The sequence below is a fragment of the Balaenoptera ricei genome, chromosome 16 (assembly GCF_028023285.1).
Source record: "Balaenoptera ricei isolate mBalRic1 chromosome 16, mBalRic1.hap2, whole genome shotgun sequence".
Classification (NCBI taxonomy): Eukaryota; Metazoa; Chordata; class Mammalia; order Artiodactyla; family Balaenopteridae; genus Balaenoptera; species Balaenoptera ricei.
In genome coordinates this window covers 39,109,392-39,125,798 of record NC_082654.1, presented here as the reverse complement: position 1 = coordinate 39,125,798, position 16,407 = coordinate 39,109,392, and the positions used below count along the sequence as shown (strand labels likewise).

General features: G+C 39.4%; 1 protein-coding gene across 5 annotated transcripts in view; it reads left to right on the top strand.

Moving 5' to 3' along the window:
- Positions 1-16,407, top strand: part of PAPSS2 (3'-phosphoadenosine 5'-phosphosulfate synthase 2) — a 203,454-nt gene that overhangs the window by 94,751 nt on the left and 92,296 nt on the right. The window contains exon 6 of one of the 5 annotated variants that reach the window (XM_059901016.1): positions 3,396-3,516. The exons of the other annotated variants lie outside the window; for them this stretch is intronic. The gene's annotated coding sequence lies outside the window, so the exon portion shown is untranslated. Of the gene's footprint in view, positions 1-3,395; positions 3,517-16,407 lie in introns of those variants that run through there. 5 annotated transcript variants of the gene reach the window in all.

The window sequence follows — 16,407 nt, the reverse complement described above, 5'->3', positions numbered from 1 at the left end:
ACCTATTCCTGTTAGATGTTAAGGGGAGGGGTATTTTATTCTTCCTGAGGTCATTACCAACCTCAAGTTCTGGAGCCCTGCTACTCCCCAGAGCAGACCCTGACACTCTAGAACCAACTGATTGAACTGAACTGCTCTTCTGGGCACCCAGCTGACCATGGCATGCTGGAGTGTAAATGTTGACAGTTGGTTGTGTCTTTTTGTTTTTTGTTTTTTGTAATGCAAGTACCTGACCTTAAGCTTTGATTGCCACAGAGAGGCATCCACTTCAAAGATGGCTATCTGGAATAAACACATCGCCAGCCACAGTTAGTTAAAGAGCCAGACCACCTCTCCCTGTTGAGGCTCCTTTGTTTTAGAGATCTTGGTTGATTTTGATAACTATTTGCACCATTTGTTTTTCTCTTTCCATGCTTTAAATTCTGCTCTTATGTTTTAAATTCACCAATAAGGAATCAGACCTCAAAACCCTAGGCCTTGACCACAGGAAAAGCAGAATCCCAGGCCCTCACACTCTCTCTCACTTTCCCTACCCGTGACCTTGCTGTGTGGCCCTAAGTGTGCTGTGTAATTTCCAGGTCCTGTAAATAATAAACCTTTATTTTTTAAGCGTTTCCTGGTGGTCATTGCTGAAGGACATCTTGCAATCATAATAAGAACCACAAGGGCTGGTCCAACCACAACATTGGTTATTGATAATGTGCTGAGACCAGCACATTAACACATGCCAATCATTGATCTGTGTATGAAATGATAGGCCAGGTGGGGCAGACCTGGACAGACTTCCAGAACAGTGGCCGTGGGAGAGTCATCAAAGTGGGACCAATTCCAGAGTTGTGAACTGGGCTCTGCACTCTCGAACGCTACTCTTCCCTTGGGAGGGGAACTTATGAGCTGCCACCTCAATCACAAAAAGATTCAGGGGGCTTTGACCTCTTCTTGGACCTGTCTGAGGGTCTTTCTACTGAAGCTTACTCAGCCCTCTGTAAGTGGTTTAGATACTTCACAATGGAGTCACAACATACACACATTTACCTTGCAAGAATTCTATCGCGTGTCTCGTGTGTCCTTAGCAAAAAGAGAAAGAGAATTCAAATAATGCATGAAACGGCCCTGCTAGTCTACCTGATGAGTGTCCGCCCAGAAGTAGATACAGCTGTGCCTGAAAACAGCAATACTTGTCATCTGAAAACTTCAGGAAGACTGTGGGAGTGACTGCAAGGGTTTGAGCCAAAAAGTCAAACTATTGTTCCTGGTGTTGGTATAAGAGTGGCGATAGAAGAAAGAGGGAGGAATTCATTGAGAGTAATCAATGAAGAGTTAGAGAATCTGTTAAAATTACCTTCAACACTGACCACACCAAACCATGTATTTTTATGGAATTGTACTTGGTTTTGCATTTGAAGGATTTTCAAAGTTACCATTGACTAGATATGAAACGTCCCCTTAATGTGGTTGAACTTAAAGCCCATTAGGTCTGACCCCACCATATCTCATTGGAACTTCTCTGAGGCTCACAGAGATAAAGTAGCATGCCAAAATTCACAAGCCAATATGTGTCCAGAATTCAAACGGGTGCTGCCAGCAAGGCCTGAAGACGTAGCCTCTGCTCTTTACTGTGTCCTCATTTATAATTCTATTACCTACATAACTGGGAGTATGAGGGTGGCTCTGGGGTGAATAACCAACTGGGTTTACCCAGGACTAAAGGGTTTCCCAGGACTTAAAATTAGGACATTCCCAGGCAAATTGTGATGGCCAGTTACCCAATTTGGGTTTTGAAAGGCTCTGAGTCACATGATGTGACCATCCCATTTCATTGATCTATCTATTTGGAATGCTTCCTCTGATATTCTGTGACTGGACCTTGTTCTGAGTGATAGGCTCAAGAATAATGCCTTGAAGTTTAAAATGGGCCCTTTAGAGTCTATGAGACCTAAGACAAGCCATTTGCAATGGACTTTGAGCTCTCTTCAAGTTTTTACTGAAGTCTTGAACTCTGTTAAAATCAATACTTTGATAACGCATATAATCACTGACTGATTCATATGCTTTATAAATCTGTTCCCATGATTTGCTAGAGGTTGTGTTTTGTAACAAGGTGAACAAAGCCAGTGACAGGTATTGTATTGCAATACCTTTCCCGTGAGAGGGGAAACCAAAGCAGATAAAAACTATGTGATGGGGCTTCCCTGGTGGTGCAGTGGTTGGGAATCTGCCTGCCAATGCCGGGCACACGGGTTCGAGCCCTGGTCTGGGAAGATCCCACATGCCACGGAGCAACTAGGCCCGTGCGTCACAACTACTGAGCCTGCGCGTCTGGAGCCTGTGCTCCACAACGGGAGAGGCCGCGACAGTGAGAGGCCCGCGCACCGCGATGAAGAGTGGCCCCCGCTTGCCACAACTAGAGAAAGCCCTCGTACAGAAACGAAGACCCAACACAGCCAAAAATAAATAAATAAATAAATAAATAAATAAATTTATTTATTAAAAAAAAAAAAACTGTGGGATGGATAGGAAGTTCTACAAAGAAGTTATACAAATGGCCAATAAGCACATGAAAAGATGTTCAACATCATTAGCCATCAGGGAGATGCAAAGCAAAACCACAACGAGATACTCCTTCACACCCACCGGCACAGCTCTAATAAAAAAGATGGACAGTAACAAGTGTTAGCCAAGATATGGAGAAATTGGAACACTCACACCCTGTTGGTGGGAATGTAAAACAACGCAGCCACTTAAGAAAACAGTCTGGCAGTTCCTCAAATCATTAAACATACAGTTAGCATATGACCTAGCAATTCCACTCCTAGGTGTGTACCCAAGAGAAATGGAAAGATATGTCTACACAAAAACTCACATATAAATGTTCATAGCAGCACCATTCACAATGGCCAAAAGGTGGAAACTACCCAAATGTCCATCAATAATAGGTAAAGAAAAAGTGGTATTTTCATACAATGGAGCCATGAAAAGAAATGAAGTACTGATGCATGCTGCAACATGGATGAACCTTGAAATATTATGCTAAGTGAAAGAAACCAGACTCAAAAGGCCACATATTTTATGACTCCATTTGTATGAAATATCCAGAATAAGCAAATCCGTAGAGATAAAAAGTTGATTAGTGGTTGCCTACTGGAGGATGGGGGAATTATGGGGTGATGCCCAACGAGTGCAGGGTTTCTTTTGGGGATAATGAAAATATTCTAAATTTGATTTTGGTGATGGATGTACAGCACAACTCTGTAAATATACTAAAGTCCATGGAATTGTACACTTTGAATGGGTGAATTTTATGCTATGTGAATTATATTTCAAAAAGTTGTTAAAAAAAAAAAAAGAAAGAAAGAAGAGATTGTTCTAAGCATTGCTTCTGTCTCACGGCACAGCCAAGACCACATTGCAAACCTCCTGACTCAACGAGGTTACATCAAACTCAAGTGCAACAAGTTGCCACCTCATCAGCCCCTCCCTCCGTGTCGGCTGGGGAAGTTCCAGGGATTTTAAGTTCCTTTCACTGTGGAGTAAAAGTAAGTGATGAATCACCTACCCTCCTATCACAGGCAATGGCAAGCCTGAAAAGAACTCTTGTTTGCTGAGTTTTTATCATTTTCCAGCGCTTTGGTTGAATCTATAGGAATATCTTTAAAGAACTCTCCCAGGAAGGAGAGTTTATTTATGATTTTAAAATAATGCTTAATTTATTCTCTGTACCCTGGAAGCTAGCAAGGAAAGAAGTTTGGTCAATAAAAGGCTCTGATGCCTGCTTTTCTATAGAAGTCAAGCTTCTTCCTTTGGACTGATATGAGATTTCTGATTATTCAACCTGGGCAGGGCTCAAGATATAAGTGCAAAAACACCATCTCCAATAAAGGGTTTGCTAAGCAAACTGACATTATGAACACATTTTCAAGGACTCATAAACCGACTTAAGAGAACAAGTTGTCTTAAAAGTTCTCCAGATGAACATATGCGAACAAAGCTAGTAAATAAAAATGCCCCTTCCCTAGCCGGTGTCTGTCTGGACACATAGTACAGGAGCTGGGAGTTAGTTCTTGTTGTTGGAGGCACTTGAAAAAATTTCAAAAGAATATCTTTTAAAGCTTTAAGATAAAAAATTATTGATAGTCTCTAAAGCCACTTAGTTTCCTCTTTTCACTTATGCAGAATGACTTTTCTACTAACAACTCCAAGGTAGTGAACATTGTTGTTTAATACTTTTTATTAAAAGGGTATTTCATGGACTTCCCTTGTGGTCCAGTGGTTAAGACTCCACTCTTCCAACGCAGGGGGCGGGGTTTCTATCCCTGGTCGGGGAACTAAGATCCCACATGCCGTGTGGTATGGCCAAAAAATGATAATAATAAATAAAATAAATGAAAAGAATTTTTTAAAAAAGAGTATTTCCTGCACAGGCATGGGAGGGGTTGCATGCATAGCCAGATTCTCTGGATTTGAATCCTGACTCTGCCATTTACTTAGGTATTTAACTTCTTTGTGCCTCATTTCCTCTTCTAAAACAAAGAACATAGCAATATTACCTGCTTTATTGGTTGTCCTGAAGGTTAAGTAAGTTAATATATATGTACAGCACTTAGGATAGTGTCAAGTACTATGTGCATTAGCTTCATTGTCATGACTTAGCCAACTGTACGGTGGGCCTAAAACAAATTAATCTTAACAACTCAACCTCACTTTTTTTGCACCACCTTGGGAATTTGTATTTGTAAAAAAACCCAATAATTAGACCATCAATGTGTTTAGCTAATGCTTTCTCATCAGAATTCTAATATGAAAAAAGGTGTCTATGGCCAAACGGATTAAGGAATAGAATGCATAAGTAGGACTAAGTTTGAGAATGTTTTTTTTAGGCAGGGAAAAGTTTACAGAATCCCACAGATGATTTTTTTCCATACTTACTTGGAAAATGTCCTATGAATTAGTTTGAGACCCTCAAAACTCCACCATTTTGGGGAATGTTTGTATCTGGTGTGAATCTGCTACCTAAGTCAACATCGCTGAGCTTGTCATGTGACAAATGAGGTAAAATAATTGCTTCCTATTAGAATAGCGTTTAAAGATTTTAGATATAATAATTTCGAACTCCTATTAGACACAGGTGCTTTTTATGTTTCAAGTACATGCATGTTCAATTTATTAGTATTTTATTTTTGGTTCTATTCAAAAAACATTCCCAAGACGGCTGGCTCATTTTAATGGAGGCAAAAATTTCACATAACAGTGTGAACAGAGAAGTGAGTAGTGAGTATGGGTGGAAAGCATTTAATAATTAACTGAGATAGGAGGACCGGATTCTCATTTTGTTAAAGCCCTCTTTGCACTTCATGATGCAGTAACATTTCGGGATGGAATGAATATTGTTGATATCACAACTCCTTTGGGTGCTTTCACTCATCTGTTTTTTCTATAAGGCTTACTCTGAATATGGAGTGATCCAGTGTTTATGCTGCAAGTCTGAAATAATACCATTCTTTTCAACTACTTAAAAATATGGAAATATCTTTTGTTCAGAACTCAGAATATGTGAGAGTGATATATTTCATCCAGAAAGAAAAAAAATTCAATGTTCTAATCCCCACATTTGAAAAAACTGGTTGTTTTTCTGAAAGGACCGTGCAAATAAAATTACAAGGAATGCAGGTATAGTTATAACTGAGTTAACAATTTACCCAAGAGGCAAAGAGGGGTAAGTTGCTTTGAAATTTCATGGATCTGAGATAGTGATCTGATGCATTGCTAACCGTTAGAACTGAAGTATGTTATTGTTTCAAGCCACTGAGGCTGTAGCAATGGAGTGAAGAGGGAGCACAGATCTGGGCTGGAATCCCAGCTGAGGATGGTGGGTCTGTTTGACTATAGGAATGGGCAAATGCTATAATCAAGGCTTGCTTTGTTTGTCCAGAGCAGAGGTCAGGAACCTTTTTCTGTAAAGTAGCAGAGAATAAATATTTTAGGTTTGCAGGCCATACAATCTCTATTGCAACAATTCCATTCTGCCATTATAGTCAAAAGCAGACCTAGAAAATATATAAGTGAATGACTGTGGGTGGGTTTCAATAAAACTTTACTTACATATACCAAAATTTGACTCTCGTATAATTTTTCACATCGCAAAATGTTATTATTCTTTTGATTATTTTCAACTATTCTAAATTATAAAAACCATTCCTAGTTTGGGCCATACACAAATATGCAGGCCATATTTTGCTGATTTCCAGTCTAGATTTAAGATAATAATGGTGAAAATTTTTTTTTTTAAACATCTTTATTGGAGTATAATTGCCTTACAATGGTGTGTTAGCTTCTGCTTTATAACAAAGTGAATCAGTTATACATATACAATATGTTCCCATTTCTCTTCCCTCTTGCATCTCCCTCCCTCCCACCCTCCCCATCCCACCCCTCTAGGTGGTCACAAAGCACCGAGCTGATCTCCCTGTGCTATGCGGCTGCTTCCCACTAGTTATCTATTTTACATTTGGTAGTGTATATATGTCCATGACACTCTCTTACCCTGTCACATCTCACCCCACCCCCTCCCCATATCCTCAAGTCCATTCTCTAGTAGGTCTGTGTCTTTATTCCCGTCTTGCCACTAGGTTCTTCATGGCCTTTTTTTTTTTTTTCCTTAGATTCCATATATATATGTTAGCATACTGTATTTGTTTTTCTCTTTCTGACTTACTTCACTCTGTATGACAGACTCTAACTCCGTCCACCTCATTACAAATACCTCCATTTCATTTCTTTTTATGGCTGAGTAATATTCCATTGTATATATGTGCCACATCTTCTTTATCCATTCATCTGTCGATGGACATTTAGGTTGCTTCCATGTCCTGGCTATTGTAAATAGAGCTGCAATGAACATTTTGGTACATGACTCTTTTTGACCTATGGTTTTCTCAGGGTATATGCCCAGTAGTGGGATTGCTGGGTCGTATGGTAGTTCTATTTGTAGTTTTTTAAGGAACCTCCATACTGTTCTCCATAGTGGCTGTATCAATTTACATTCCCACCAACAGTGCAAGAGTGTTCCCTTTCCTCCACACCCTCTCCAGCATTTATTGTTTCTAGGTTTTTTGATGATGGCCATTCTGACTGGTGTGAGATGATATCTCATTGTAGTTTTGATTTGCATTTCTCTAATGATTAATGATGTTGAGCATTCTTTCATGTGTCTGTAGGCCATCTGTATATCTTCTTTGGAGAAATGTCTATTTAGGTCTTCTGCCCATTTTTGGATTGGGTTGTTCGTTTTTTTGTTATTGAGCTGCATGAGCTGCTTGTAAATCTTGGAGATTAATCCTTTGTCAGTTGCTTCATTTGCAAATATTTTCTCCCATTCTGATGGTTGTCTTTTGGTCTTGTTTATGGTTTCCTTTGCTGTGCAAAAGCTTTTAAGTTTCATTAGGTCCCATTTGTTTATTTGTGTTCTTATTTCCATTTCTCTGGGAGCTGGGTCAAAAAGAATCTTGCTGTGATGTATGTCATAGAGTGTTCTGCCTATGTTTTCCTCTAAGAGTTTGATAGTGTCTGCCCTTACACTTAGGTCTTTAATCCATTTTGAGTTTATTTTTGTGCATGGTGTCAGGGAGTGTTCTAATTTCATACTTTTACATGTAGCTGTCCAATTTTCCCAGCACCACTTATTGAAGAGGCTGTCTTTTCTCCACTGTATATGCTTGCCTCCTTTATCAAAGATAAGGTGACCATATGTGTGTGGGTTTATCTCTGGGCTTTCTATCCTGTTCCATTGATCTATATTTCTGTTTTTGTGCCAGTACCAAACTGTCTTGATTACTGAAGCTTTGTAATATAGTCTGAAGTCAGGGAGCCTGATTCCCCCAGCTCCATTTTTCGTTCTCAAGATTGCTTTGGCTATTCGGGGTCTTTTGTGTTTCCATACAAATTGTGAAATTTTTTGTTCTAGTTCTGTGAAAAATGCCAGTGGTAGTTTGATAGGGATTGCATTGAATCTGTAGATTGCTTTGGGTAGTAGAGTCATTTTCACAATGTTGATTCTTCCAGTCCAGGAACATGTTATATCTCTCCATCTATTTGTATCATCTTTAATTTCTTTCATCAGTGTCTTATAATTTTCTGCATACAGGTCTTTTGTCTCCTTAGGTAGGTTTATTCCTAGGTATTTTATTCTTTTTGTTGCAATGGTAAACCGGAGTGTTTTCTTAATTTCACTTTCAGATTTTTCGTCATTAGTGTATAGAAATGCAAGAGATTTCTGTGCATTAATTTTGTATCCTGCTACTTTACCAAATTCATTGATTAGCTCTAGGAGTTTTCTGGTAGCATCTTTAGGATTCTCTATGTATAGTATCATGTCATCTGCAAATAGTGACAGCTTTACTTCTTCTTTTCCGATTTGGATTCCTTTTATATTTCTTTGTCTTCTCTGATTGCTGTGGCTAACACTTCCAAAACTATGTTGAATAATAGTGGTGAGAGTGGGCAACCTTGTCTTGTTCCTGATCTTAGTGGAAATGTTTTCAGTTTTTCACCATTGAGGACAATGTTGGCTGTGGGTTTGTCATATATGGCCTTTATTATGTTGAGGAAAGTTCCCTCTATGCCTACTTTCTGCAGGGCTTTTATCATAAATGGGTGTTGAATTTTGTCGAAAGCTTCTCTGCATCTATCGAGATGATCATATGGTTTTTCTCCTTCAATTTGTTAATATGGTGTATCACATTGATTGATTTGCATATGTTGAAGAATCCTTGCATTCCTGGGATAAACCCCACTTGATCATGGTGTATGATCCTTTTAATGTGCTGTTGGATTCTGTTTGCTAGTATTTTGTTGAGGATTTTTGCATCTATGTTCATCAGTGATATTGGCCTGTAGTTTTCTTTCTTTGTGACATCTTTGTCTGGTTTTGGTATCAGGGTGATGGTGGCCTTGTAGAATGAGTTTGGGAGTGTTCCTCCCTCTGCAATATTTTGGAAGAGTTTGAGAAGGATAGGTGTTAGCTCTTCTCTAAATGTTTGATAGAAGTCGCCTGTGAAGCCATCTGGTCCTGGGCTTTTGTTTGTTGGAAGGTTTTTAATCACAGTTTCAATTTCAGTGCTTGTGATTGGTCTGTTCATATTTTCTATTTCTTCCTGGTTCAGTCTCGGCAGTTTGTGCATTTCTAAGAATCTGTCCATTTCTTCCAGGTTGTCCATTTTATTGGCATAGAGTTGCTTGTAGTAATCTCTCATGATCTTTTGTATTTCTGCAGTGTCAGTGGCTACTTCTCCTTCTTCATTTCTAATTCGATTGATTTGAGTCTTCTCCCTTTTTCTCTTGATGAGTCTGGCTAATGGTTTATCAATTTTGTTTATCTTCTCAAAGAACCAGCTTTTAGTTTCATTGATTTTTGCTATTGTTTCCTTCATTTCTTTTTCATTTATTTCTGACCTAATCTTTATGATTTCTTTCCTTCTGCTGGCTTTGGGGTTTTTTTGTTCTTCTTTCTCTAATTGCTTTAGGTGCAAGGTTAGGTTGTTTATTCGAGATGTTTCCTGTTTCTTGAGGTAGGCTTGTATTGCTATAAACTTCCCTCTTAGCACTGCTTTTGCTGCGTCCCATAGGTTTTTGGGTCGTCGTATCTCCATTGTCATTTGTTTCTAGGTATTTTTTGATTTCCCCTTTGATTTCTTCAGTGATCACTTCGTTATTAAGTAGTGTATTGTGTAGCCTCAATAATGGTGAAAATTTTAATAATGAATATTAAACTTAAAAATTAGTCATGTTTGTAGGAGTTGATTGGTATCTTGTGGGGCTGAGGTGAAAGGACCCTTTGCTGACATTCAGAGCTTCTGATCTGAGAGTCTGCTGGGTGATGGAAAAGTCTCCTGGAATTTCTTTGAGATGCACACTGCAGCTCCAGCAGCCTGGCGTCAGAGGTCCTTTGTTCCCTGCTCCAGAGAATCTGATATTCTTGTGACAGTTTTTCTAGGTCTGTGCTTCTACAGTGTCTGTGCTTCTTTACCTCAAACCTCTACTTCCTCGTGAATTCCATTGCTTCATGGCAACTGCTTAATGGCTTTTCTTGGTTTTTCTTTCCACTTCTGCTGCCAATACTGAATTCCTCTCTGTCTCACATTTAAATTTTTGCCTTCTCCAAATTAGGAGCAGTTGCCTGGCCCTGTCCCGGGCTGCGTAGTTCTGGGTGTGCAGGCACGTTGGACCTAAAGTTCCCACATGGTCCTTTTTTCTGAGCATGGGCAGAGCTCAGGGCCATCCTTATGCTCCTTCACTATTAATTCCAATTATAATATCTCTTTCTCATTAAAAAATGGTCACATGCTCACATGCTTTTTAATCATTCCTCTTTCTTTTTTGTCTCTTTCTACCTCTTCTTTTCATTTTAGACTCCAAATAACAAAATAAAATATGACTCTTAATCAAGAGAGTGATAGCAAGGAATACTGCTAGTGATACACTTTTTATTATTATTATTATTATTTTTTACTGAAGTATAGTTGATTTACAATGTTGTGTTAATTACTACTGTACAGCAAAGTCATTTAGTTATACATATATATATACATTCTTTTTTGTATATTCTTTTTCATTATAGTTTATCATAGGATATTGAATATAGTTCTCTGTGCTATACAGTAGGACCTTGTTGTTTATCCATTCTATAGATTAAAGCTTACATCTGCTAACACCAACCTCCCACTCCATCCCTCCTCCAACCCCCTCCCCCTTGGCAACCATCAGTCTGTTCTCTATGTCTATGATTCTGTTTCATAGATAGGTTCATTTGTATCATATTTTAGATTCCACATATAAGTGATATCATATGGTATTTGTCTTTATTTTTCTGACTTACTTCACTTAGTATGATCATCTCTAGTTGCAGTCATGTTGCTGCAAATGGCATTATTTTGTTCCTTTTTATGGCGGAGTAGTATTCCACTGTATATATGTACCACATCTTCTTTATCCATTCATCTATCGATGGACATTTAGGTTGTTTCCATGTCTTGGCTATTGTGAATAGTGCTGCTATGAACATAGGGGTGCATGTATCTTTTTGAATTATAGTTTTGTCTGGATATATGTCCAGGAGTGGTATTGCTGGGTCATATGGTAGCTCTATTTTTAGTTTTCTGAGGAACCTTCATACTGTTTTCCACAGTGGCTGTACCAACTTACATTCCCACCAACAGTGTAGGAGGGTTTCCTTTTCTTCACACCCTCTTCCGCATTTGTTATTTGTGGACATTTTTTAAAATATAAATTTATTTATTTATTTATTTATTTTTGGCTGTGTTGGATCTTCGTTGCTGCACGTGGGCTTTCTCTAGTTGCAAGAGTAGCAGGGGCTACTCTTCATCACAGTGAGCGGGCTTCTTATTGCAGTGCCTTCTCTTGTTGCACAGCACAGGCTCTAGGCGCACAGGCTTCAGCAGGTGTGGCACGCAGGCTCAGTAGTTGTGGCTTGTGGGCTCTAGAGCGCAGGCTCAGTGGTTGTGGTGCACGGGCTTAGTTGCTCCGCGGCATGTGGGATCTTCCCTGACCAGGGATCGAAACCATGTCCCCTGCATTGGCAGGTGGATTCTTAACCACTGCGCCACTGGGGAAGTCCTGTGGACTTTTTAACGATGGCCATTCTGACTGGTGTGAGGTGATACCTCACTGTAGTTTTGATTTGCATTTCTCTAATAATTAGTGAAGTTGAGCATCTTTTCATGTGCCTGTTGACCATCTGTATATCTTTGGCAAAATGTCTATTTAGGTCTTCTGCCCATTTTTGGATAGAGTTGTTTGTTCTTTTGTTGTTGAGCTATATGAGCTGTTTGTATATGTTAGAAATTAAGCCCTTGTTGGTCACATCATTCGCAAATATTTTCTCCCATTCTGTAGATTGTCTTTTCATTTTGTTTATGGTTTCCTTTGCTGTGCTAAAGCTTGTAAATTTGATACACTTTTATTAATTTTTAAATTTTGAAATAAATTTAGATTTACAGAAAGACTGTAAAAATTAGTGCAGAGAGTTCCCATATATTCCTCACCCAGCTTTCTGTAATGTTACTATCTTACATAACCATAATGCAATTATCAGAACTAAGAAATTAATGTTGGTTATATCTAAATAAAAAGACAGAGAGACAGAGACAGAGGGAAAGAGACCAGAGAGCTCTCTCTCTACACACACACACGCACACAAACACACACACACACACACATACACACACACCCTCCAAAGAAAAGCCCTGTGAGGACATGGTATAAAGCCAAGAAGAGAGCCCTCACCAGAAATTGCACCCAACTGGACCTTGATCTTGCCCTTTCCAGCTTCCAGAACTGTGAGAAAATACATTTCTGTTGTTTAAGCCATACACACAAAAGAAAAGACAGAAAAGAAAAAAATAAATTAACACTGGTACAAAAACTATTGACTTTATTAGGATTTCATTAGTTTTTTGACAAATGTCCTTTTGGTGTTTCAGGATCCAATTGAGGATCCCACATATCATTCACTGGTCATAGCTCCTGTATAGGTGTCCTATGCTGTGTAACAAATTACCACAAATTTAGTAATTTAACATATATTTATTACCTCACAGACCACTTACAGGAGTCATGGCTTAGCTGGGTCTCTGTTTAGAGTCTCACAGGGCTGCAATTAAGACATTGTTAAGGCCTGGGTTCTTATCTGGAGGTTCAACTGGGAAAGAACCTTCTTCTCAACTCCCTCAAGTTGTTAGCAGAATTCATTTTCTTGTGGTTGTAGGATTCATGGCAGCTGGCTTCTTCAAAGCCAGAAAAATAGAGAGAGACTCCATTGCAAGACAGAGGCTGCATTTGTATATAATCACAGGGACGTAGCCAGAATCACATACCTCCCATCACTTTTACCACATTCCATTAGTTAGAAATAAGTCACAGGTCCTGCCCACACTCAAGGGGAGGGGATTACACAAAGGCATAAATACCAGAGGGAAAACTATGGGGGCCACCTTGAAGTCTGTCCAACACATCTCCTTAATCTCCTTCGATCTGTGATGGTTCCTCAATTTGTCCTTGTCATTCATGACCTTGACCCTTTAGAAGAGTACTGATCAGTTATTTTGTAGAATGGTCTCAATTGTGTTTGTCTGATGTTTCCTCATTAGACTGAGATTATGGATTTTTGGCAAGAAAACCACAGAAGCAATATGCCCTTTTCACCGCATCAGATGAGGAGGTACAAGATGTTGATGTTTTATTGCTTGTTATGACAACGTAGATCATATGGTTAAAGTGGTGTCTACTGGATTTGTCCACTGTAAAATCACTAATTTTTCCCCTTTTTAATTAATAGATATCTTGGGATGTAAACTTTGAGACTATACAAATATCTTAGTTTCCCCTTGAATTTCCAAACACTAATTTAAGCATTCTTTGGTGGATCTGCAACAATTATTATTGTGATGTTCCAATGGTGATTTACTATTTCCTTCATTCTTTATACATTTATAATTTGGAATCTCTCTGAAAGAAAGGTTTGCCTCTTCTCCCCCATTTAATTATCCAATAATTTATTTATGTTAGTATGGGCTCTTAGATATTTATTTTTTCCTATGAGTTATAGTCGAACACTATCATTATAGATTTTGTGGCTCAAATTGTTCCAGCTTTGTCCATTAGGAGTTCTATCAAGTGGTTCCCATGTCTTTTTTTTTCTTTTTCTTTTTTTTTTTTTAATGCGGTACTGAATTCTGTTTGCTGACACTCAATTTAGGCTTTTTTTTTTTTTTAATTTATTTATTTATTTTTGGCTGTGTTGGATCTTCGTTTCTGTGCAAGGGCTTTCTCTAGTTGTGGCAAGCGGGGGCCACTCTTCATCGCGGTGCGCGGGCCTCTCACTATCGCGGCCTCTCTTGTTGCGGAGCACAGGCTCCAGTCGCGCAGGCTCAGTAGTTGTGGCTCACGGGCCCAGTTGCTCCGCGGCATGTGGGATCTTCCCAGACCAGGGTTCGAACCCGTGTCCCCTGCATTAGCAGGCAGATTCTCAACCACTGAGCCACCAGGGAAGTCCCCCATGTCTTTTTAACATGCCCTTTTCTGTCTGTCTCCCTCCTTCCCTCCCTCCCTCCCTCTCTCTCTTTCTTTCTTTCTCCCCCCTCCCTTCCTTCCTTCCCTCCCTCCTTCCTTTCTTTCCTTCTTTCTGTTCTTCTTTTAGCACTTCCTTACTTTCTGGCACCATAAGATGCTCCAGCCTCATTTTGTATACTTTCTGCCTCAGCTCTGGATTCAACCACTTCTCCAAGGAGCCCTTATTCCTTTTATTGGAGAATGATTATTTAGAAATCAAGATCTGGGCACTAGGTGTACTCATTGCTACTGTAATGCCATTGCTTTTAGACCCTCTCAGTGGACAGAGCTAGGAAATATAAGCATGTATACTAACACATTTATATACACATATCTATATTTCTATATCTACCTGTCTGTATATATATTAAAAGCCTGTGAGTTCACGCTAATACCTCTGATTCCAACCCAGCACTAGCAGGTTCATCCTAGCTTTCCCGGCTCCTCATTTGTAATTTTTTTCACTGACAGTGAGAAAGCTGGCTCTCATTACCCATAATATATTTACCTATTTGTTCGAACTTAATACACGTATAAAATAGTCTCAGAATTGCTAACCCATATCCCTGTGAGAAACAAATTTACAAACTAGAGAACGGTGTTTGCATGCAGTTCTTTTTGTCTTTAGCTTTACAGTGGGCAGTCAAAATACTCATTTTCTAATGTAACATAGGTTAGTTCTTTGCCACTGTCTTCAGTGTGGTCATGTTATTCATTTATAATACATTTATGTTCATATTTTACCATTTTTAAAAATTAATTAATTAATTTATTTATTTTTTTGGCTGTGTTGGGTCTTCGTTTCTGTGCGAGGGCTTTCTCTAGTTGCGGCAAGTGGGGGCCACTCTTCATCGCGGTGCACGGGCCTCTCATTATCGCGGCCTCTCTTGTTGCGGACGCGCAGGCTCAGTAATTGTGGCTCACGGGCCTAGTTGCTCCGCGGCACGTGGGATCTTCCCAGACCAGGGCTCGAACCCATGTCCCCTGCATTGGCAGGCAGATTCTCAACCACTGCGCCACCAGGGAAGCCCCCCATATTTTACCATTTGTATTTTATTTTGGATTTTCCCCACATACAGTTTTTTTGTTTGTCTGTTTGTTTGTTTTTAGTTCACATTCAGGAAAATTTACTCTTTGCAGTATACAGTTCTATAGGTTTGACAAATGCCCAGTCAGGTATCTGCCTCCACAGTCATGGGACAGAACTATTAGAACAGTTCCATTGCCCCCCAAACCCACCCGTAATGCCCGTTAGTAATCAAACTCTTCTCCCAACCTCAACCCCTGGCAACCACTGATCTGTTTTTTAATCCCTGGAGTTTTGCCTTTTCCAAAATGTCATTTAAGCAGAATCAAGAAATATTTGGGGGGGGGGGGTTCTGGCTTTTTTCAGTTAGCAAAATATTTTTGAGATCCTCCTATGTATGTTGTTTTATGAATCAGTAGTTTCTTCCTTTTCATTGCTGAGTACTATCCCATCGTATGGATGCACCACTAAAATGTAGTACATCCATTCACCAATTTATTCATTCACCATTTGAAAGGTAGCTAGATGGTTCCCAGTTTGGGGTGATTATGAATAAGCCTGCTATAAACATTCATGTACAAGTTTTGGTGTGAACATAAATTTTCATTTCTTCTGTGTGAAACTTTAGGAATGGGATTGCTGGGTCACGTGGTAAGTGTACGGTGATATACCTTTTTTAAAAATAACAGTTTTGTTGAGATATAATTTACATACCATCAAATGTATTATACAATTCAATGTTATTAGTACAATCACCACAGAGTTGTGCTACCATCACCAATTTCTAATTTTTGGACATTTTCATGCCCCGCAAAGAAACCCCATGCCCATTAGCAGCCACTCCCAGTCCCCTCTTCCCTCAGCCTAGGTCTGACTTCAAGCCTAGGATTCTTTTGGTGTGCCCTGTACACAGCTCTTTAATGGAGCTGACCCACCCTTGTATCACAGCTCAGAGAGCTGGTGAAAGACCATTTGCAGGTAAGAGCCCTATCTAGTCTGACCACTCTTGGAAGCAACTTCCCCCTCCCCTGACTCCCCCAGAAGGATCCTTCAACCGGGCTCTGATTTCATTCTTTAAGTCGCTTGTTCCCAAAGTGTGGTCTGAATTATGTTTGTAAGGGGAAAAAAGGAATGTTGTTTTCTTACTTTAAGTAAATAAATTTAAAAAAGTAACCGAGTGTAATAATCCATACCATTCCTCCCAAACAAGAATAATAGAAGGGGGTAGGGTGGGAAATTTCCTTTATAATTCCATAGGA